Raw genomic sequence first — 22,933 nt, 5'->3', positions numbered from 1 at the left:
GCTGGGCCGTTAGTCAGGAATATCTGACTTCAAATCTGGCCCCAGATGCAAGTCATCTGTGTGACCCTAGGTAAGTCTGATAACTTTATGACCTCTGTTTGCCTCATTTTCCTGAACTATAAATTGGGGATAATAATAGCACTTACCTCCCAGGGCTGATGTGAGGGTAAAATAGGATAATAATATTTATAAAGTGCTTTGCAAACCTTAAAGCATTCTATAAATTTATTAGCTATGGATGGCTATAAGCAGGCAGCTGAGGATGACATATGAGGATACAAATTGCCTTTTAACCATTTCACCCATGATTAGAATGCAGGATGATATAATCATCTTAATTTTTATTCTGCTATTTATGTTGACTCAATCATGTTACCCAAAGTAGGTATTAAACCTTTACCTTAATCTTTTTATTATGCTTTTCCCAAGTAGAGCTATTTTTCTATAGCTTCTTTGTATTGAATCTGGTGAGGGTAGGGCTCCTTTGGAACTCTAATGTGTGTACATTACTTTGAGAATGTGTGATTCCATTATTGTGAGTAACCTCTTTACTGACAATAGATCATAACTTTTCAGCACCATTAGAGTTTTTAACCTGAGATTCATAAACATAAAAAAATTTTTTTCTTTATAACTATTTTAGTATAACTGGTTTCTTTGTAAGTCTGTATATTTTATTTTATGCATTTAAAACATTATTTTGAGAAGTGGTCCCTAGGCTTCACTGAATGGCTAAAAGGGTTCAAGACCCCCCAAATTTCTTCCTGTTTAATTTTTGAGACTAGGTCTCCCTATCTCACTTAGGCTGGAAGTGCAATAGCTACTCCTGGGCCTGATCCCAATATTGATCAGCATGGGACTTTTAACTTACTCTTTCCCCTTCCCCCCCAATCTGGACGAGTTTACCCCTTCATAGGCAGCCTGGTGGCATTCTGCTACCAGGAGATTATGCTGTTGGTGCTAGATTTAGTGCAGTTACCCAATTGATTATGGCCATACTAAAGTTCAGAACTTCCGCCTCATCCTCTTAAGGAGAAGGAACTAGAGGGACATGCTACCCTGCCCAGCGAAAAAAGGATACAAACTCTTCCTATTTTGATGTTTTATGAGTAGTGATAGCTGAAAATGCATTGCCCTATGGCTGTCCTACTTATGGCTCTCCAACTTAAGCTTGACTAGTTCTTAGATTATGGACATTTTGCTCATCATTAGATTCACATTTTAAATCTTTCTAACTTTGGTACAACTTGCAAGAGGTTATACTCTGCTGGTATTACCCCACCATGATGAGGCGTTGCAATGAAATTAAAGTGGAAGATGTGTAAAATACTATACCTAAGGCAACATGGGATAGTAGAGAAAGGACTGACCCCTGAGTTATGAAGACCTGGTTTGTTTGTCTCTTTCTCTCTTTCCTTCTTTCCCTTACTTCTCATTCCCTTTTCTTCCCCCTCCCTTTAATTTTCTTTTTCACTTCTCTTCCATCATTTATCTGTTAAGAAGTGGGAAGGGTTCATGGTGGGGAAGTTTTAAGTTCTTCTTCTGACACATAGTGAGTGGTGTTTTGACCTTGGATGAATTACATAACCTTAGTATCACAGGCAACTCTCTGAAACTAAAAGTCATAGAGAAATTTCTCTTCTGCATGGGTATCCACAATATGAACCCCCTGTAGTAATGAATCATGAGTCCCAAAACTCTCTACAAAAACGAAAATGACAACCCTAAGCCTGGTTGGGTTAATAAAGATATATTTAAATTTTCACATCTCAGTAAGGAAAAAAGGCACATGTCTGAAATTCTAGAGGCACAGAGAATAATAGAAAAAGCACTGGTCTTAGCATTAGTGAGTCAATAGACAAACACAGATCTCTCTCTATCTATATCTATCTATTCTCTATCTGTATATCTTTGAGGCTGGGGTATTGCACTCATTTTCTGTTTTTGTATTGAAGCATGTGGTTTGGATCAGGTTTAGTATTGAAGACTTGACCCCTAATAAGAGAGGACTGAACTCTCTATTTTCATTAAATCCCCCTCTCCAGGACTCTGGAGACAATTGTATTTACATCTTCATTTGTGGGTCATGTTTAGATTTTGTCCCTAAAGGGGAAAATAAAAAGATACTCAAAGCATAGCGTGAATTAGGACAAGTAATTTATTCCTACACTCAAAAGAAGTACTGAACACATGAAATTCACAATCTGACCAAAATAAACTTAAAGTAGGATTTAGTAACAATTTATAACTACCATTTCAGTCTGCTAGGAGGCCTGTCTTTAAAACTCATCAGAATATAGAGCAGTCTGCAGAACTGATAATTGGATACTTTACATTTTATCTGCTTGTAAAATGGTCAGACACTGCCCAATCCTCTTGGTGGCTATCTCCTACATGTGCATTGGAAGAGTTATCAAGGACTTCTCCCTTGCACCATTTAGCTCTGGCCTAATGAAACTTCCAGATTTCTCAGATTCACAAGTTTACCCTCAAGTCTGGATATTCCCATCTTGAATTTTTTCCTCCTTTTTTTTTTAAATGAAATTTTTTTTTTTCCAATAAAAATGGGTATTTTTCTCTCACCATTTTAAAAAAAGGAAAACAAAAACTCTTGTAACAAATATGAATAGTCAAACAAAACAAATTATCACATTGTTCATGTGCAAATAAATGTCTTAGTCTGCCCTTTGAATTCTTCACCTCTCTGTGAGGAAGGGGGAAGCATGTTTTATTATGAGACCCTTGAAACAGTGTCAGTGAGTTGATCAGAGTTTCCAAGTCTCTTAAAGTTGTTTTCACAACATTGTTGTACTGTGCAAATTGTTCTCCTGGTTCTAGTCACTTCACTCTCCATCAGTTCATAAAGTCTTCCCATGTTTCTTTGAAACAGTCCCCTTCATAATTTCTCATAGCATATATGCACATACTGTAACTTTTGATCAGTTGCTCCTAAATGTATGAGTATCCCCTCAAGTTTCCAGTTCTTTCCCACTATGAAAAGAACTGCTATAAATATTTTTGACCCTGTTGGTTATTTTCTTTTTTGTGTTACAGACCTAATAGCAGTACCACTGGGTCAAAGGTTAAATAATTATGCACAATTTCATTCCAAATTGCTTTCCAGAATGGCTGGACTGGTGCATAGCTCCACCAATAATGTCTACTTTCCCAACTGGGCATCCTCTGGCCATCCAGAGGGACAGAAGGGAGCTGAGTTACCCACCTAGCTGGGTTAGTCCAGATTTCTTTCTTTCTTTATGTATGTCCTTCCTTCCTTCCTTCCTTCCTTCCTTCCTTCCTTCCTTCCTTCCTTCCTTCCTTCCTTCCTTCCTTCCTTCCTTCCTTCCTTCCTTTCTTCCTTCCCTCCCTCCCTCCCTCCCTCCTTCCTTTTCTCTTTTTCTTTCCCGAAACCTTAAACTGTGCACTCTGAAGCCCATATGTTGTACAACAATAGGTCCCTGCAAGCTCCACTTAATGGATGTTTTCTGAACTTTCTTGCTTCAGAGTGATTATCAATAGTAACTGTGGTTCTTTCCCTCCCAGCCTGATTTCCTTATTTTTTTTCTTTTGTCCATTAAAGGGGCCATTCCCTGATTACTTCTTAAAGAAGCCTATTCACTGAATGGGCATTACCTCACTCTCAGTGAGTACCTGAAGAGGCCAAGGTCTCCCATTGCATCTTGGGTCACTGCCAGTCATCCTGATAAATATCTGGTCACTGGATCCAGGTGACTCAGGAGGAGAAAGTGAGGCTGGTGACCTTGCACAGCCCTTCTTCACTCAAAACAAAATCAAGTGCAAGTCATGTCATTATTTTTCTGATGTCATGGTCTTCTTTGAAAACGAAGGATGGGCACAGACAGACAGACTTTCCCAAAATCCTTCTCGCATTTGTTATTTTCCTTTTTTGTCAACTTTGATAATTTGGTGGGTGTGAGGCAGAATCTCAGAGTTATTTGTAATGTGCATTTCTCTAGTTATTAGTAATTTAGAACCTTTCTTTCATATGACTATTAATAGCTTGAACTTCTTTTTCTGATAACTACCTCTTCATTCCCTTTTATCAATTGGGGTCAAGTGCAGTTTCTATTACACTGTGCTTCCATTTCTACAAAACCCTCAGTCTAGTCTAGTCATTCAGTCTCTTCCTTTATCTTCCCAAGTCAACTCATTTTACTCTGAAAAGTAGCTGGTGTTGATTTTTCTTATATTAAACTGAAGCCAACCCATTGTTTCTAGTTCAACCCTCTGGACCAAGCAAAGTGTACTCTACTGGATAGCCCTCTGAGTACAAGTACACAGTAATTATTTGAGTTTTCTCTTTAGCAAATAAATGCTTCTTTTATCTGTACTTCTTTCTACTGATTGAATATATGGCATCATTCCCAGTGCTCCAACCATCATGGTCATCCTCCTTTGGACAGTTTTAGTTTGTCAATATAAGTATATATTCTTAGATAAAATCTCTGTAGATGTTTTTGCTTATCTTTTTACTTTTATTTCAAGGGAGGGCTCAATCTTTAGGGGTGGGTGGGAAATAAATGTCATATAAAGACAAAAATATTAATAAAATATATGGTCCCTGCTCTTGAGTTTATAAGTATTTCTCTTTTTTTGGAAAATTTTTATAGTCTATTTCTAACAAAATAGTTAAACTTAGTTGATAAAACTATTATTCTGTAAAACCCCTCACCTTTTTCAGTTTCCTAGTAGCATCTTGATATATTTGCTTTGGTTGTCCAAGCCATGTACATGGATATCACTGAATCAATTATGTTCCCACAGTGTAGAAAGATTCTTTCCAATTGTCAAGTATTTATATTTTTCTTCCTACCTCCCCATTTGCTAGGACAAAAAATTAAAAACAAAATCCTTTTAACAAATAAGCACAATCAAGCAAAACACATTCACAAATTGCTGATGTCCAAATATGTGTCTCTTTCTGCATATTTGTCCATCACCTTTTTGTCAAGAGCTAGCTGGGGATACTTCATCATTGTTTTTCTGGAATCATTATTGATCATTGATTGATTAGAGTTCTTAAGTCTTTCAAAAATCGTTCGCTTTTATGATGTTTAATATTAGAGTATAAATTGAGATAGGGAGCTTTGTTAATGAATGTCTTTCCTCTTAATCTCTGCCTGTTGAAATCCTACCCATTTTTCAATGTCTAGATCCAATGTCATCTCTTCCATGAAGCTGTATCTGATCCTGCTATGCTGAACTACCTTTGTGCTCTATTTGTGTCCTTTAATGAAGGACCTTGTGGTATACCTTGTGGCATAATTGTATATTTGTCTTATTTCCTTTGTTTGATTGTGAGGACAGTGAGGATAGACCTTGGATACTGTTTTCTGAATCCTCCATTGCCTAATTTTGCACCTAGGTTCACAAACATTTATTGAATTGGTGCTTTCTTTTCCCAACATGCATAATTAATAGATTTTTTTTCCTTTTGACTAATACTCCTGAGGAATGTTACAATAGGTGGTAAATACATTAGCAAAGCAAGAAATATGAGTTTGAACTTTTTCAGAAGATCATTTAAAAAAGCTTTTACAACATGTCTAGCTTCGTTCACTTCAGTTTCTTCATTTCCCAATACTACAAAAGGCCACCATTTGGAATTCCAGGACTTCAGTCCTCTATGAAGAGAAGCAGAATGTCTTAATAAGATGCTTGCCTGCTCTCTCTTCTCTCTCTGTCTCAGTACCATCTGACTGGCATGCACAGAATCACAGAAGCTTAGATGGAAGGGACCTAAGTTGTCCTTTAGTCTAACCCATCCCTATATGGGAATCTCTTCTACAACATACCTAACAAAGGACTATCTGAACTTTGCTTGAAGAGTTCCTAGGTCCAGCAGGAGTGGGGAACTTGTAGCCTTGAGGCCACATGTGGCCTTCTAGGGTCTGAAGGATTCAGTCAGAGGGCCATACTTGAGGACCTAGAGGGCCACATGTGGCCTTGAGGTTGCGGGTTCTCCACCCTTGTCTGGAGGAGCAAGGAACCCAGTACCTCCTAAGCCAGCTTATTTCTCTTTTGGATAGCTCCAGTTGTTAGAAAGTTTTTCCTTATATCAAGCCTAATCAATCAATAAACAACAAAAATGTATAAGTTCCTTTTATGTGCTAGGAACTATGCTAGGTATTAGAATTATACAGATACAAAAGTAAAGTAATCCTTGGTCTCAAGGAGCTTATATCCTTTTGGGAGATATATTCAAGGACAGAAAGAACTAGCCCAAAGGCAAGGAGATGTGAGATGAAATGTTGTATATGATAAATGATAAGAAGACCAGTTTGGCTGGGCCAGATTGTGTTGTATGGTTTGTACTTTGTTTTTGAAGAGGACCATGACTTCAGGAAGATGATGCCATGACTTGCAGTGAATTGGATTTAAGTGAAGGAGGGCTGTGCAAAGTCATCAGCCTCATTTTCTCCTCTGGAGCCATGTAGGTCCAGTGGCCAGATATAGATCAGGACAACTGGAGATGGCCCAGAACACCAGCACAGTGCCTGGTACATAGTAGGTGCTTGATAAATGTTGATTGATTGACTGTGAGCTGTAATGGGGAAGTTAGAAACAAGAGCAAGTTTTGAGAGAACTGGAGTCATATTTGGGAGATGTTAGACTGAATGATCTATGAGATATCTGGGTCCATCTGTCCAGCTGATTGATAATGCAGGGCTGGAGTCCAGTCTTTTCAGTGTAGTGGCTATATAGCATCCTCCAGTGGTAGAATGTGAAGATAGTAATGTATAATAATACTAGAAAGGTACAATTGTGAATGGTTCTAAATGCCAACAGAAGAATTTGTATTTGGTTTTAGAGGCAGTAGGGAGCCACCAGAATTTACTGAGCGCAGGAGTAATATGATTAGACCTATACCTTAGCGAAATCATATTAAAAGCTGAGAGGATGATGGATTGGGTCTGGGAAAAACCTGAGGCAGGGAAAAGTTTTTTAGTAGTCTAGTTGAGAGGTGATGAAACCTTGAATTAGGGTGTTGTTTGGTTGTTTCAATCATGTCTGACTCTCTGTGACCCCATCAGGGGTTTTCTTGGCAAAGATACTGCAATAGTTTGCCATTTCTTTCTCCAATTCACTTTAGAGATAAGGAAACTGAGGTTTACTCATATACAGACAGTGCTTGCTTTATGTAAGTGGACTGTTCACCCAGACCAGATGTGGGGAAGGGAGGGAGGCAGGAAGGGGATCATGTGCATGTGGAGGGAGATTTGCACGGGGTTCAAGGACACATGGGGGCCAGAGACAGAGAAATGAGAGCAGGAAGAGGAATATATTGGCAGGAGAATACAAGCGACACCTGATCTTGAAAGGAAGACAGTTACGCAGGAGCCAGACATTCTGGTACATGGGTAGAGTAGGCAAAGGAATACTCTCTAATTGCCGGATGTCTCAAGCCAAGCCCCACATCTGGCAGCGGCAATGGTAGTAGTTTCTCTTCAGGCCCATTTGACTTTTTTTTAGAGGTTTTTTAGAGTTTATTTTTGGGTGGGGGACAGTAGAGGCACTGGTGCGCTGAGCTTAGCAGAGAGGCAGGAGTGGAGAGCACAGATCTTTATAGTAAAATTAACATTGAGCTTTCTTGGAATTCAGATTTCTTTCAGAAATCTTTACATAAAATTGAACTTGTGTAATGTGAATTTATGTAAAGTGAGAACTGTCTGTATGAGCTCTGTGTTTTTCTTCCTTGGGAGAGTGCTTATGAACTTAATAAACTGAGACAAATTTGCTACTGTGGGGTCTGATTATTCTTGTGTCATCCTCACAGGACACAGCAGCACTATTTTATTTGAGCATATTAAGACTGGCTTCTACTGATTTACATTTACAGTCAGAGTTTATTCTCAGGGAGTTTCCTCCCTGAGCATTCACTGTACCAATGAAATCATAGATCTTGTTGAGAGAGAGAGAGAGAAAGGGAGAGAGAGAGATGGAGAGAGGGAGAGAGGGAGGGAGAGAGAGAGAGAGAAGGAAGGAAAGAAAGGAAGGAAGGAAGGAAAGAAAAAAGGGGGAAAGAAGGAAAGAAAGGAAAGAAGGAAAAAAGAAAAAGAAATGACTCTAAGATGGTCATTAGTGGAAAACAAACCAGATAGCATTTAGATTCTTAACAGTCGACATCCTACAGCCTGATAGTTTAACAAAAAACAGGGAAAATCAAGTTCTCACAGTTGAGCATTTGCCAGTGATAAACTATGGCTCTTAGCTTTAAAATTGCTTTTAAGACAGTTTTAAGAATGCTTTTGAAATCAGTGAAGCTTACATCAGTCTACTGATGGAGGTCAAGAGGAACCATGTGACAGGGATTATGTAATTCATAGATCAGGTTGCACAAGTATCTGCAAGAAATGAGACAAGGTGATGGAATATCACCAAAGCTTTTAGCTGATGCTTCAGGCTTTTTCTTTAATGATGTCATTTTGGAAAAGGGAATCAGCTCACATTGACTTCTAATGCAGAGAAATCCATGCTGATGATTATATAATATTTTCCAATAGAAAATAGAAGTGAAAGCAAAAGTCAGTGGTGGTAAAAAATGGATGTAGAGTGAACACTGCTCATAATAAGTTTTTGCACATTGATGGTTAAGAAATGAGGAAATTGTCAGGTAGATCTATCTTGGTGTCATGGACAAAGAATTTGGATTAATCCTTGCAAACCCGGGATCTCTTTTAGCAACTGCATTGATTAGAATCATATTAATACCTTTATATTCTTCCAGAATCAAAGCCTATCCTTATCCTCTGCTTTGTTAGTGTTTTCCTTCCATGAGGTTTCATTTAAGTCCATTGTTTGTAAATTTATTTGAGAATGTGATATTTATCTTATACCCTGTCCCTCCTCCCCTCTCCCAATAGAATGTAAGATCTTTCAGAACTAGAGCTGTTTTAAATTTTGTCCTTGTATCCCTAGGATCTAGTACAATTTCTCTTCTAGAGGAAGTAATTACTAAGTGTTGATTTGAAATCAGCTGTTTATTTAAAGTCTCCTTCATGTGAGTGGAGTTAAGATAGAGAAGATGGAATGGAAAGTTGGTTTTGGCAGGCCCTAGGGGTAGAGGACAAGATAGCTCAAACAAGAGGAAAATCTGGATAATCTTTAATAACTCATTGGATTATTATTTCCAGAATAATCTGCTCATGGCAGGGATCATCTGGGCAGCTGAACTACCCACCCTAGATCTGGGCAGTGCATCAGATCCCTATGGGAAAGTGTTTCTATTGCTTAGTAAATAGAAATTTCAGACAAATATACATGAAGACCCTTAATTGTGTCTTCTATGAGCAATTTACTTTTTTGTGGGGAAGATTACTATGTGGATGATCTTCTTTTCTGGGTTCAGATTGTTTACCCCTTAAGCTCCTCTTTCACTTTTCCCGGGGAAGAGGACTTAGAGGAGATGGTACCAAGTTTCTGTCCTTTAGGGCAGATTTTTTCTGCAGTAGTAGCTATAAAGGTTTTGGTAATCAGACATTAGAAGTACATGTGATGGGGTCATTCAAAACAACAGGACTCTTCTTGCAAGTTAACCAGTAGATGCAAATCTAGGTACAAGGGTCCAATATTTTAAGGTAACTAGTGAGGTTGGTGCCAGAGGCAGGATCCAGAAGCACAACTTAGTAAGATAAAGATCTCTAGGAAGAAGCAATCAAGTATGGTCCAAGGCAACCTTTTCTGGGTCCTTGAGCCAGGAGACTGAAACATTGCATCCATAATCTGGCAACAATATAAGCTACAGCAACAAACTACCAAAGTGGTCGCAAGGTCTACAAAGGTCAAGAGGGTGGCTTTCCACCCCTAGGAAGTACTGGCCCATCACTCAGCAACAGAATCCTGAGAAAGGGCAGTGATTTGAGAAGTTTTCTGTTGCAATTCTTTAAGGGCTACGGAGACATTGTGTTGGGCATCAGGCATATAAACACAACATTCAGTATGTAGCATGGCACACACTCCTCCTTGAGATGCGATAAGGAGGTCTAGGGCCATATGATTTTGTAAGACTACAGTACATAGTTGTCCACCTTCATTATTAAGTAATGAGAGGGCCCTATTAGTAGAATTCAGTACCTTAGCAGTGTGCATGTTTAGAACGGTAAGCTCATTTTGGGTCACAATAGAAGCTGCTTCTGGGAAAAAAAGGGTCAAGGGATAGTACCACCACTCAGTATGTGGGGCACAGTGTCTGTGCCTGTACGTATCCCAATTATCAGGTATATCTTGCAATGTCTTCAAAATATGACCCAGTACATATGGCTTTCCCCAAGTGCAATCAGCATTCCAACTAAAGGGAAGATATAGCCAACCATACTGACCCACAGGTTGACCAAAGGAAGCATATGGGTACCAGCTTTAATACTTGGGTTTTGGTACCACCAGTCCTTTGGATTAATTGTATTCAGAGAACTGAGTCTTTATGGTGTGATATAGGGGAGTAGGTATCCACCCCATTACCATAGTATTTGACCTGTCAGTGTGTTCTACACAGAGTTCAGCAGTGACCACTAGCTCTACCATAGTGGCAGTGGTCCATCCCAACACATCTCACACTGAGTTACCTAAAGTGGGAGGGGTGAGTTCGGTTAACCTGCTGCCTGATAATAGGTTTCAAGTGCTTGTCTGTCTTATCTCCACTCCTCTGGGTCAATCCAAGTAGAGTTCCATGGATGAATTCTTCACAGCATGCCAAACACCATATTCCTCTGTGTGTGGATACACCACCATCAGGGTTGGTGGTCACATGGCCACCACAAATGGCACACAAAGAAGTCCTGCTTGTAGTCTTGCCCGCCAAAGGACCAGCAGAACCAGCCAATGAATGTCAGCTTGTTTGAAAGTCCATGGCCATGTCCAGACCTTTGTGTCTCCTGGGTTCAGCACTATTGGTGCTGGCAAAAGAATGCTATTTTGCTGTCCCAGACCTGGTTTCCACAACTTGTCTTTAGTCTGCACTTGTAGCTATATTGGGAAAGTCACATACTGAAGAAGGGCATCTAGTGGGGTTGCCTGTTCTTGCTGAGGCTTTTCATTAAGGGCTTGAATAACAGTCCATAAAGGAATGACCCACCCCTTTATAATTCCCTGTTCTACTTTTAGGGCTTGCTTCAGCAGGCCATTGTATTGCTCAATGATGCCAATCCCTTGTGGGTTGTAGGCTGAGTGAAAATTTCAGTCTATGCTTGGTCCTTTGTCCGGGATCATATAACATGAGCAGAAAAGAGAGTACCCTGGTCACTTCCCACCACTTTGGGGCACCCATAAGGGGAGCATGCCCAGTTAAATGATACATGGTTACCACCTTCTGCTGTCCTACAGACCACAAGTCCTTCCATATGTTCATGCCCCACAATGGTCAATGACTAACCATTGGGAAGGATACCAAATGGGTAATCACATTGTTAGGTCACAGAATACAGTCCAACCGTCAATACATATGGTTAAAGGGCCTTTCTCATGGGACATCACAAGCCACACAGCTTGTAACTCAATGCACTAACTGATTTGCCCTTCTCATGCCTCCATCCATATAATCTCAATCTCTGGGTAGAAGGCCACAGCCCTTACTTTGGGGGTTGTCCCAGGACCTATCTGTGTACCAAGCTGTAGGGGATATAGGTCCCTTGCCCTCTTTATAGGGGCTTTCCAACACATCAAATCAATAACCTCCTCTGCCATATCAGACACATATGTAACATCCCAAAACTGCCTGGAGCTCAGAACTCAGCAGACTGGCGGACTCTGAGCTTCACTGTTGTAGGTAGGAACCCCACTTAGCCAAAGTTGAGGTCTATGCTATATCACTTCTTGGCTTTTGAGTCCAATCATATACTTGTCCAGCTATAGGGTAAGTGGTACATACTGTTACCAGTACCCCTTCTGTGATAGATTCTATTGCAAGGAGGGTGTGGTACACAGCACATAACTATTTTTCAATCAAAGAGTACCACACCTTTGTTCCCTCCCATAATTGTGACCAGGCTTATTGGTTGCTGGGTTCTCTCCATTTTTTGCCAAAGTTTCCATCCATGTCCATCTGGGATTACATGAATATCCAATTCACAAGCACATGAAGGATCAAATATACTTAAAACCTGAGCCTTAATGGCCACTTTGGCAGCACTAAAAGCTCAGGTACACTCCTCATCCGAGTCCCGCTGACCCCTTTTACATGTCATACCATATAGAGGCTTTAGGATCTGAGCTTAGTGAGGGATGAACACTCTCCAATATTCTAATAAGCCTAAAAATTCCTGCAATAGGTTTACAGTTGTAGGGGTAGGGTAGGCTTGTATATTACCAATAACTGTGGAGGTTGTATCCTTTGTCTTACCGACCAAATAACACCTAAGAATTTGACAGATAATCCAGGCCCTTGGATCTTGCCTTGATTGACTGCCCATCCTTTCTCATGTAGGAGAACCAACAAGGTAGGGGTAGTGGCTTCCAAGTCTTCAAGAGAGTTAACATAAAATCATTTTAGTGCTACAATTTCACAGGTTCTGGCTTGGTCCAATAAGCCAAGTCAGCAGCTACCATGCCATGACACAAAGCGGGGCTATGCAGATAGCCTTGGAGTTAACACTGGAAATGTCTACTGTCACCCCTCCCACAAAAAGGCACACTGTTCTTGACTTTCCAGAGCAATAGGGATAGGAAAAAAAAGCATTTAATGAATCAAAACATAACAAGTTCCTAGCTCATAGGTCAATTGCTGCATGAGGGCTGCTACAGAAGGTACCTCTGCATGCAAGGGGGGGTACAACTTTATTTAATTCCTTGTACACCAGGAGCCATCAAGCTTTCTTACTGGCTACACTGGGAAGTTATAAGGACCATGTGTTGGCTGTACTGTGACAACCTTCTCAAGTTCTAAAATAATTTCCCAATTTCCTGATGCCCTCCAGGTTAACCATACTGCTTTGTATTAGTAACCTGGTGAGGGATCAGAAGCCTCAGGGGTTCATGCTTCACATAGGCCCTAGTGACTGCCTTCACCACAGCGACACACAAGCGAAAACTCACCCACAGAAGTCCACAGCCACAAACCTTGCAGTATATCAATGTATTCAGGAATAGGGGAGATAAACACTTCACATTCTTTAGGAGACTGTTCCCAGTGGAATAGCTGCTTTCTTAACCCAAATTGAGCATACCCTATATCCATCTATCACAGGCCTCCCCAGGAAATTGCTCAGGATTACCTTACACCAAAGAGCATTCTGCCCCAGTGCTAGCACCCTTCATACATTTTTGGGGAACCAATAAATAATAGGTTCAACTTAAGTCCCCACCAGGTCCCAAAAGACAGGTCCCTCGACCTTCCCTTCAGTCAAAGCAAAGAAGCCAGTATTTCTCCTGATGAGAGTCACCTTGGGCATGAACCAGGTTCTTCATGAAATCCTGCAATAACACTGCCCTCACCCTGGATCCTGAATCCTCTCTGGCCGGCATCTCAGGGCACTTTTTATACAGTGGCTTGAACCTCTATTCAGTTTTCAACTGTCACCACAGTTCCAACAACACTTTGTCTGCTCATCTAACCTGCTCTTCAGGTCATCTCACATCTGATTATGGGTGATTCTGACAGGTCCCTTCCAGGCTCCTTTCCCTTTATTTTCCTTGGCAATTGTAGTACATACTCCCTTTTTGCTGCATATGTTTTTAGCCTCTACTAGATCTGCAATAGTGTGGGTCACCACATTGATATGCTGCCTCACATACAGGGCTAATATTGCCAATAAGAACCCAAAATGGTGAGAGGGTGCTGTCTGCAGCACTAGGTCTCTCATGCCTGCTGTAAAAATCTCCTCATCAGAGTCTCTGGTGTTCAAATTATGTATAGCCTTCTTCATACCCAGTTCCCTCATAATCTGCTTGTAGGTCAGCATAACTCTGCTGTCAACTAGGGGCGGAAGGCAAATCCCCCTGATTTGGCCAAGCTGCCTGAGTACCTGTCATCACCTCCAGTAGGGAATGATTCCCATGGGTCTGGTGAGCTGCCTGCAAAGGCTGACACAGGGCAGGGTGAGTAGTTATAGAAGGTAATTTGGCCATCTCCATTCCAGACAGTAAAATCCCATCCACCCCTATATCCCACAATCTCAACAACTAAGCAGCTATCAGCTCAGAGCTCTGCTGGTGAAAGTAGGTACCTTAATCCACCAGTTCTGACTGGGTGAAGGATCTAAACATAGAATGCTCCACCACTTGGGGTGGGAGGGTGGAGGGTTGTGACTGTCCCTCAGGGACTTGTGGCTGTTGAGTTTTTATTTTTTGTTGCATATTGGGCCATGCTTTTAACACAGGAAAATTCAAAAACGGTTTTTCCTCTTCCTCCATTGCAGTGTATTCAGGCTCTTCTGCCTTCTTGTCATTCTCTGAGGAATAGAAGTAGAGGGACATTAGCTACCCAAGCTCTAAAAGCTTTAGTCTCAGTTTCTAACATTCTCTGGCTTTCTTCCAAGCTTTAAGAACTCTAGTTTCGGTTTCTAACATTCTCTGGGTTTTTCCCAAAGCTCCCTTTCCTCCTTCTCCTGAGATAAATCAGCTTGAACTTCCCTGAGCCAGGCTTCCACTGACAACAGCTTGTCATTAATTTTCTTTACAGCAGTTAGCATCAACCAACCTGCAACTCCCACTGTACTTCTAGTTCCCTTACTGTCAGGGGTCTCTCCAAGTTTCAACAAGGCTTCCTCAAGGCCTTTGGGTTAGGGGGGCACATCCCCCCATTCTTGGAGGGGAGTCCAATTTTTTAAGACCTTAGTTACACTAAACCACATACCAGTCGAAGGCCACCCCAAGATGCCCTTCTCATTCCCATATTCTCCATGCTTTCTTTTATCTGGACTGATCATTGTCTACTATGCCAGGCGTAATGCAGGAGCTCAGCTCCAGGCAGGTTCACGCTGGATTCAACCAAACCAAAGAAAGACAAGGGAGCAACAGGGAAGGAGTTTATTACTCCAAGTGGCAACCAGTAAGGAGAAGTGAGGAAAAGACACTTGTGCCACTTAGCCAGTGCCCACTTGATTTGTAGGGTAATAAACAAAGGCATTTTGCCAAGGACTAGCTTCATAAGGTTGCATTAACTTTTAGCAATATCACATTAATTCAACATAGTGCATGTGCAGTACGTTTATGACTTAAAGCACAAATATTTATATTTTGCAAGGTTATGTAAGGATACACAAGCATAGTAAAACTGTTTTTCAGGTCAGGAGCCTGGGAAAAATTACCTAAAAAAGAATAACAAAAATCCACCTTATACATACTAAAATCCACCTAACATACAAAGCCACTTTTTAGAAGTTTGGCAATGGATAGGAGAGGAATAGAATGGGAACTAGAAAGAGTAGAATGATTGCTATTTTCATAGACATTTAGATGTATATACATGTTTTTTCCTGTTTGTGGTGTAGGGAAATATTTTCTTATACTATTTGGAAAATCTTATTAATATTTCTTGAACTTAGCTTTATGGAGCTAGAAATTGTCTAATCCCAAAATTTACAGTAGAGATCAGACTGACCTCAGAAACCCTTTGGGAAGCTGGATGACTGCAAAGAATGCTTGGATCCCACCCAGGGCTTGGGAGGTCTTGGGAGGTCTTGGGTCCATCCATTGTTTGTGCTTAGGGTTCCTCAAATTTGAATGTTTATACCTATATCTCTGTGTACCTTAATTAGAATGTTTGTGATTACTGTTACCTCATTGGACCTTTTCTGGGAGCTGTCTGTCTTGCTAGGTTGCTTAGCGGCTTGTCTGTGCTTAGACTCTTCTCTGAACCATATATGATGAGAACTGATGAACAGGAGCCTTTTTCTAGCTTTCCTTCTCTACCAATGACCAGTAAATTTCTTTCTAAAACCAATTCAAATTTTGGAGTTCCTTCTTATGACTAATAGTGGATATAGCTGTAGATGGCAATACTATCAATGTATCTTAAAGATCCATATATCGAAAAAGCTCCCTGTGAGAACCTTTAACAGCTTCCATTTCTAGCCTGATGTAGAGTTTATGAAGCATTTTCTTCACATAAAACCCTCCAAAGTAATAATAGCTAGCTTTTATATAGCACTTTAAGGTTTGCAAAGGGCTTTACGACTATCTCATTTTATCCTCTTCATAATCCTTGTGGGAAGTAGGTGCTATTATTGTTCCAATTTTATAAATAAGGACACTGAGGCAGATGCCTTAAGGAACTTGCTTAACATCATACAGCTCATGATTGTAGGAAGGATTTGAACTCAGGTTTTCCTGACTTTAGATCCAGTGTACTACTCATTTCACTCCCTGAGCTAGGTAGGACAAATATTTCTCTTTGAAGAGGGAGTGGTATTCAGACCTGTGATTTTCATCGTAGTGGGGAACTCCCAGCCTTTAAACTTCCTTCTCTAATGCAGGTTGGCAATCCAGTTGTAATTTATATAGCTCTTAGGGAATTGCATGGGGTTCTGAGAGGGTAGATCCTTTGGCTTATGCGTTAAAGGCAGGTCTCAAACTCAGGTCTTCCTGACTTCAGGGCTGATAAGTTCTTTGTCTACTTAGTGATTCTGAATCTTTTTTTTTATGGACCCCTTTGGCAGTGTGATGAAGCCCATTCTTAGAATAATCTTTTTAATGCATAAAATTAAATAGCTAAGATTATAGAGGAAATCAATTATATTGAAATACAGTTACCAAAATATTTTTTGAAAGTTGATGATCATGTCTTCATTTCCATCTAGTCTGCACACCTGACTCTCTAGATTTCTCTACCATGTTTACTCTCACTTCCCTACCCTACCCCTAGCCAATACAATTTTATATCTTCCCATTGAGCTCTGGACAACTTTCTAAAACTGCAGGGTTGTTTTTTTTTTTTAATCTAAAATAATTTTTTTCCTATTACATGTAAAGACAGTTTAAAAATTCATTTAAAAAAATTTTGAGTTCCAAATTCTCTTTTGCTTCCCCCCCCCCGAGACAATAAGCAGTTTGATAGAGGTTATGCATGTGGGATCATGCAAAATATATTTCCATATTAATCATATTATGAAAGAAAACACAGACCAAAAAAGAAAAAAAACATGAAAAAATAAAGAAAGTGAAAAATAGTTTCAATGTGCATTTAGACTCTATCAGTTCTTTCTCTGGAGGTAGAGAGCATTTTTCATCATAGGTCCTTTGAATTGTCTTGTATCCTTGTATTGCTGAAAATAGCTAAGTCATTCACATTTGATCACTGTTCAGTATCGCCATTATTGTGTACAAGGTTCTCCTGGTTCTGTTCAGTTCACTTTGCATCAGTTTGTGTAAGTCTTTCCGGATTTTTCTGAAATCATCCTGCTCCCCATTTTTATAGCACAGTGGTATTCCACTATTATCATATGCCACAACTTGTTCAGCCATTCCCCAATTGATGGGTATATCCTCAGTTTCCACCCCTAAATTTGTTACCACAAAAAGAATTGTTATAAATATTTTTGCACATATAGATCTTTTCCCCTGTTTTTTGATCTCTTTGGGATATAGACCTAGTAATAATATTGCTGGATTAAAGTTTTATAGCCCTTTGGTATTGTTTGAAATGAATATTAATAGTCAATATTAATAACCAATTATTAATTGAGATTAAGACTTTCTTTTTTCTATTTCCTTATTCAGAAATCAGTCAGTTGTAGGTAATTCAACCAATATTTGAAGGACATTGCTGATATTTGAGACATGTTTTTTGATCTCCACCAAATGAGGAGACCTTACAAACAGAATACAGTCTAAATGAGATCTTGCCCTTAGGAAATAAGCCCCTGTCTGTCTTTTGAATCTTCCATTAGAATATAGGGTGACATAGCTTATGAAGGGGAAAACCAACCAGTAGGGTCTGGGTAGAGATGAATTCTTTGGCCAGATTGCTGGAGGTGGCTGAGTCTCATGATTAGGACATGTTCTCAGGAGGAGGAGCTGAATATTTTTGCCCACCTTCTCATGAATATGTCCACCCTCTCATTGAATGTTAACCAGTCGAAGTTAATTTCCACCCTCAGGTACATACCCTTTTCTGAAGGCTTTTTAAAAATTCATTTTTACTTTTTATAATTAATTAAGTTATTTTTAGTTTTAAACATTCACTTTCATAAGATTTTGAATTTTAAATTTTTTCCTTCCCTCTTTTCCTCCCTCCCCAAGACGGCATGCAATCTGATATAGACTTTAGGCTTATACATTCATATTAAACATATTTTTACATTAGTCATGATGTAAAGAAGATTCAGAACTAATGGGAGGAGCCATGAGAAAGGAGAAATAAAAAACCAATAGAAAAGGGGAGTGAATAGTATACTTTAATCTACATTCAGACTCCAAAGTTCTTTCTCTGGATGTGTATAGCGTTTTCTATCACGAGTCTTGTGGAATTGTCTTAGATCCTTGCATTACTGAGAAGAGTTAAGTCTATTAAAGTCAATCATCGCACAATGTGACTGTTACTATATATGATGTTCTTCTCGTGGTTCTGCTTATTTCACTCAGCATTAGTTCATATAAATCTTCCAGGTTTTTCTGAAGTCTGCCTGCTCATCATTTCTTATACCACAATAATATTCCATTACATTCACATACCACAACTTGTTCAGACATTCCCCAATTGATGGACATCCACTCAATGTCCAATTCCTTGCCACCACAAAAAGAGCTGCTATAAATATTTTTGTACATGTGGGTCTTTTTCTCATTTTTGTGATTTATTTGGGATACAGACCTAGAAATGGTATCCAAAAGCTTTTTGATCATTCATAGACCCCCAAGATTTGTCTTTGGTTTACAAGAGAATAATTATCAAAATGATTAGTTATGCAGAAATTATGTCTCTTGAACTTTTCATCACACAAATTAATTTCCAGAATCATTGGATCAATTCACAACCCCACTAAAAGTGCATTAGTGTCAATTTTCCCACATGTCCTTGAACATTTGTCTTTTTCCTTTTCTGTCATATTTGCCAATCTGATAGGTATAAGTAAATTTCTCTAATCAATAGTGATTTAAAGCATTTTTATATGACTATAGAGAGTTTTGATTTCTTTGTCTGAAAGCTGCCTGTTCATGTCCTCTGATCATTTATCAATTGGAGAATGATTTATATTGTTATAATTTTGACTCAATTCTCTATGTATTTGAGAAATGAGGGCTTTATGAGAGACACTTGCTGTGAAAACTGTTTCCCATCTTTCTGCTTTCCTTCTCATCTTGGTTGCATTGGTCTTGTTTATGCAAAACTTAAAAAAAATTAATATAATCAAATGTATCCATTTTACATCTCATAATGCTCTCCTTCTCTTTTTTTGGTCCTAAATTCTTCCCTTCTCCCTAGATCTGACAGGCAAACTATTTTTTGCTATCCAGTTTTCTTTATAGTATCATCCTTTATGTTTAAAGTTTAAAAAAGATGCTTTAATCTGCATTCAGAATTTTATTAGTTTTTCCTCTGGAAGTGGACAGAATTTTTTTAATGAATCCTTAAGAATTGTCATGGATCATTGTATTGATCAGAAAAGTTAAGTATTGCTGTTACTATGTATGCTGCTCTCCTGTTTCTGCTACATTACTTTGTCTCAGTTCATATTAGTCTTCCTAGGTTTCTTCTGAAACCATCTCTTTCTTTTTTTTTACAGCACAGTAGTATTCCATCACAATCATATACCACAACTTGTTCAGTCATTCCTCAGTTGATGGGTATCCTCATAATATCCAGTTCTTTGCCACCACAAAAAGAAATGTCATAAATATTTTTGTGTACCTGTCTTTTTCCTTTCTCTTTGGACCCATTGCTGGGTCAAAGTAGCTAAAATGGTTTTAGGTTGTTTTGAATTCTTTGTTATAGCAATTGACTTATACTGGTCAAACTTCTATGTGAAATCATGGTGGTCTGTGTCTGTATCCTTTCTTCCCTCCACATTCCATTGATCCATCATAAATAACTTATTTACATTGGTCCAAATTGAAGTTGTCCAAATGTGGAATGGGTTGTTTTGGGAGGTGGGTTCTTGTTCATTGGAATCTTTAAGTGGACATTGTTCAGTTACCTGCCAGAGATATTTTAGTGGAGAGTTCTGTTCAGGTATGCGTCATACCAGATGGCCTTTGGCATTCTGAGAATAAAAGTTGTGTTGTCAGATAACTAGGTGCCCACAAATTCCTTTGTCATACCAGCTTTGGTATGGCAATACTGAATATCTACTTTACTCAAAAAAGAAAAACTGCTTGTAATCCTGGCAAATATTTCTTGCTTTACAGTAACATCTTAAATGTAGATTTTAAAAATCATTTTTATGAATATATTATGTGACTCTTGGAAAGGTAATTCATGTCCCTTACCTCCCAATGGCAGCATGGTGCATTGGAAAAAGTACTGAACTGAAGACATGGGACTTGAGTTAAATCCCCTATTTGCCACTTACTACCTGTGTAACCTTGGACAGGTCAATTGACCCCTCTGGGCCTCATTTTCCTTATCTCTTAAAAGAGTGGGTAGGACTATATGACATATAATGTTCCTTACAGGTTTAGATCTGTGGTCCTATAAATTTAGTAATATTATTTGTAGTGTCAAAGATGGCATATAACAGATGCCATCCAATCTGCTTATGAAACTAGGAACAGATGGGTAAGACGTTCAGTCTACCACCAACAAAGCATTGTGTGACCTTTCATTTCTCAGCATGGTCTGTGGATTAAAAGAATTTTCTCAATAGATCCCAAATCTATCAGGTTAAATAACTGGAAAGTCTTTTCAGTCTGTTATGTAAGTATATGAATACATTAAAGATCTGTGATTGAATCAACTGAGGAACTTCTAGTGTGGAAACTCCTGCCACCAATGTGGATCATAACCCATTTATAATTTAGTGGGTAAATCCTAGGAAGCTGGTGAAGTATAGAAGTCAAATGACCTATCCAGGAGCACACAGGTAGTAGCAGGCAGTCTGAGGCAAGATTTGGATTCAGATCTTCCTTATTTTAAATTTAATATTCTATCCATTAAGACACTGCTTTTACTTAATGGAAGTAACAAAAGTATAAGCACTTGAAAATTAATAATGTGCAGAGGTGGCTAGGTGGTTCAGTGAGTAAAGTGCTGGACCTGGAGTCAGAAAGAGCTGAGTTCAAATCTGGCCTCAGTCACTTACTGCTGTGTGACCCCAAGCAAGTAATATCCTTTCTGCCTCAGTTTCTTCATCTGTAAAATGAGCTGGAAAAGGAAATGGCAAGTATCTTTGCCAAGAAAACCATAAATGGGGTCACAAAGAGTCAGACACAGCTGAAACAACTAAACAACAACAACTATAACTACACAAAAGAAAACACTTTCACAAACATCTCTTTTGCTCATCAGTCTATGAGATACGGTAGGCATCATTAGCTCTATTTAATGAAATTGAGATTCAAAAAAGTTAGGTGAGTTACTCAAGGTTTTAAAGCTAGGAAGTAATTGAACTAGGACAAGAACAGAGATCTTCCAATTCTGATTCAAAGTCTAGTGCTCTTTCTACTACACAGTACAACCGTCTAGCAGGGGCCCTTACCTTGGGGTCTGCGGATCCATACCAAGGAGTTTATCAATCAATTTTAAGGAGTCTTTGAGCTTGGATGAGAAACATATTTTTATTTTCACTAATGTTGGATTGAAATTTAGCAATTTCTTTATTTAAAAATATTTTTCTGAAAAAGTGTCCATAGGCTTCATCAGATTTCCACAGGAGTCTGTGACGAAAAGTTTAAGAAGCCCTATTTTTTAGGAATGTATACATATATGAAGGGCCACAATGTTATGGATAATAGAGTTTTTGGTAATCTACATGTAGCTATTCCATGGGGTGTGGAATAAGGCATAATACTACACAAGAGGTCTTGGGAACAAAGGCATGAAACCCCTTACCCCTTAGATTGCTACATGACTCGTTATCTGTACATAGATCAGATTTCAAGGCAATAAAGGATAATGTTCTATATTTCTTCAAAAAAATTTCTGAAAATTTAGCAGCTCTTTCAATAATGATTAACTCACTAGATCTAAACCTCTTCTATAGTTTAGAAAAACTGTACAAACTTCCTTTTCCTTAAACTTTCTCTCTTTTAATATTAAATTGATCTCCAAAACTTAGACAAGTATTGATGTTGCAGATCATATGATTTAACAGTAATATAATACAATGAAGAATGTATGTGAGGAAAATTATACCTAGAGCTACTGATAATCACTGACTACTATTACTGACTCTTTTATATACACTGAGTTCAACAATTGAGTTCCTTCAGGATGTCTGCCGTATAAAATATTTTATTCACAGATATGGGTTAAATATGGTTGCTTCAGATTTATTGTCTCTCCACATTAAAAAATATGACATTGAACTCTCATAGACTTTTCCTCCCTGAGGTTAACTTATTCAGTCTTCTCCAGGAGAAAAAGATGATTATTAGTATCAAGGGGTCAAGAACGATGAGAAAAGGAAGTGAGATTTGGCAATTGACATCACTAGTAACTTTGTAGAGAACAATTTCACTTGAATGAGGTTGGAAGACTACAGAGGGTTGAGAAGGAATCAATAAAACCAATGCAGCTAAAATTAGAAGGAAAGATAGGAAATGGAAAAAAAAATTTACAGTGAATATTCTCCGATAAGGGCTTCATCTCTCAAATATATTGAGGAACTAAGCCAAATTTATAAAAAAATAGGAGCCATTTCAAATTTTAAAAATGGTCAAAGGATGTGAACTGTTTTTAGAAGAAATCAAAGTATATCAATAGTTATATGAAAAAATGCCCTAAATCAATATTGATTAGAGAATTGCAAATTGAACCAACTCTGGGGTACTACCTCATACCTGACATGATGGAAAAGGAAAATAAAAAATGTTGAAGAGAATG

General features: G+C 38.8%; 1 protein-coding gene across 14 annotated transcripts in view; it reads left to right on the top strand.

Annotated features, from left to right (window-relative positions):
- The window catches only part of DST (dystonin), a 608,843-nt gene that overhangs the window by 43,862 nt on the left and 542,048 nt on the right, over positions 1–22,933 (top strand). The window lies entirely within an intron of this gene.

This window comes from Notamacropus eugenii, chromosome 2, assembly GCF_028372415.1.
Source record: "Notamacropus eugenii isolate mMacEug1 chromosome 2, mMacEug1.pri_v2, whole genome shotgun sequence".
Classification (NCBI taxonomy): domain Eukaryota; kingdom Metazoa; phylum Chordata; class Mammalia; order Diprotodontia; family Macropodidae; genus Notamacropus; species Notamacropus eugenii.
This window is presented reverse-complemented; position numbering and strand designations above follow the sequence as displayed.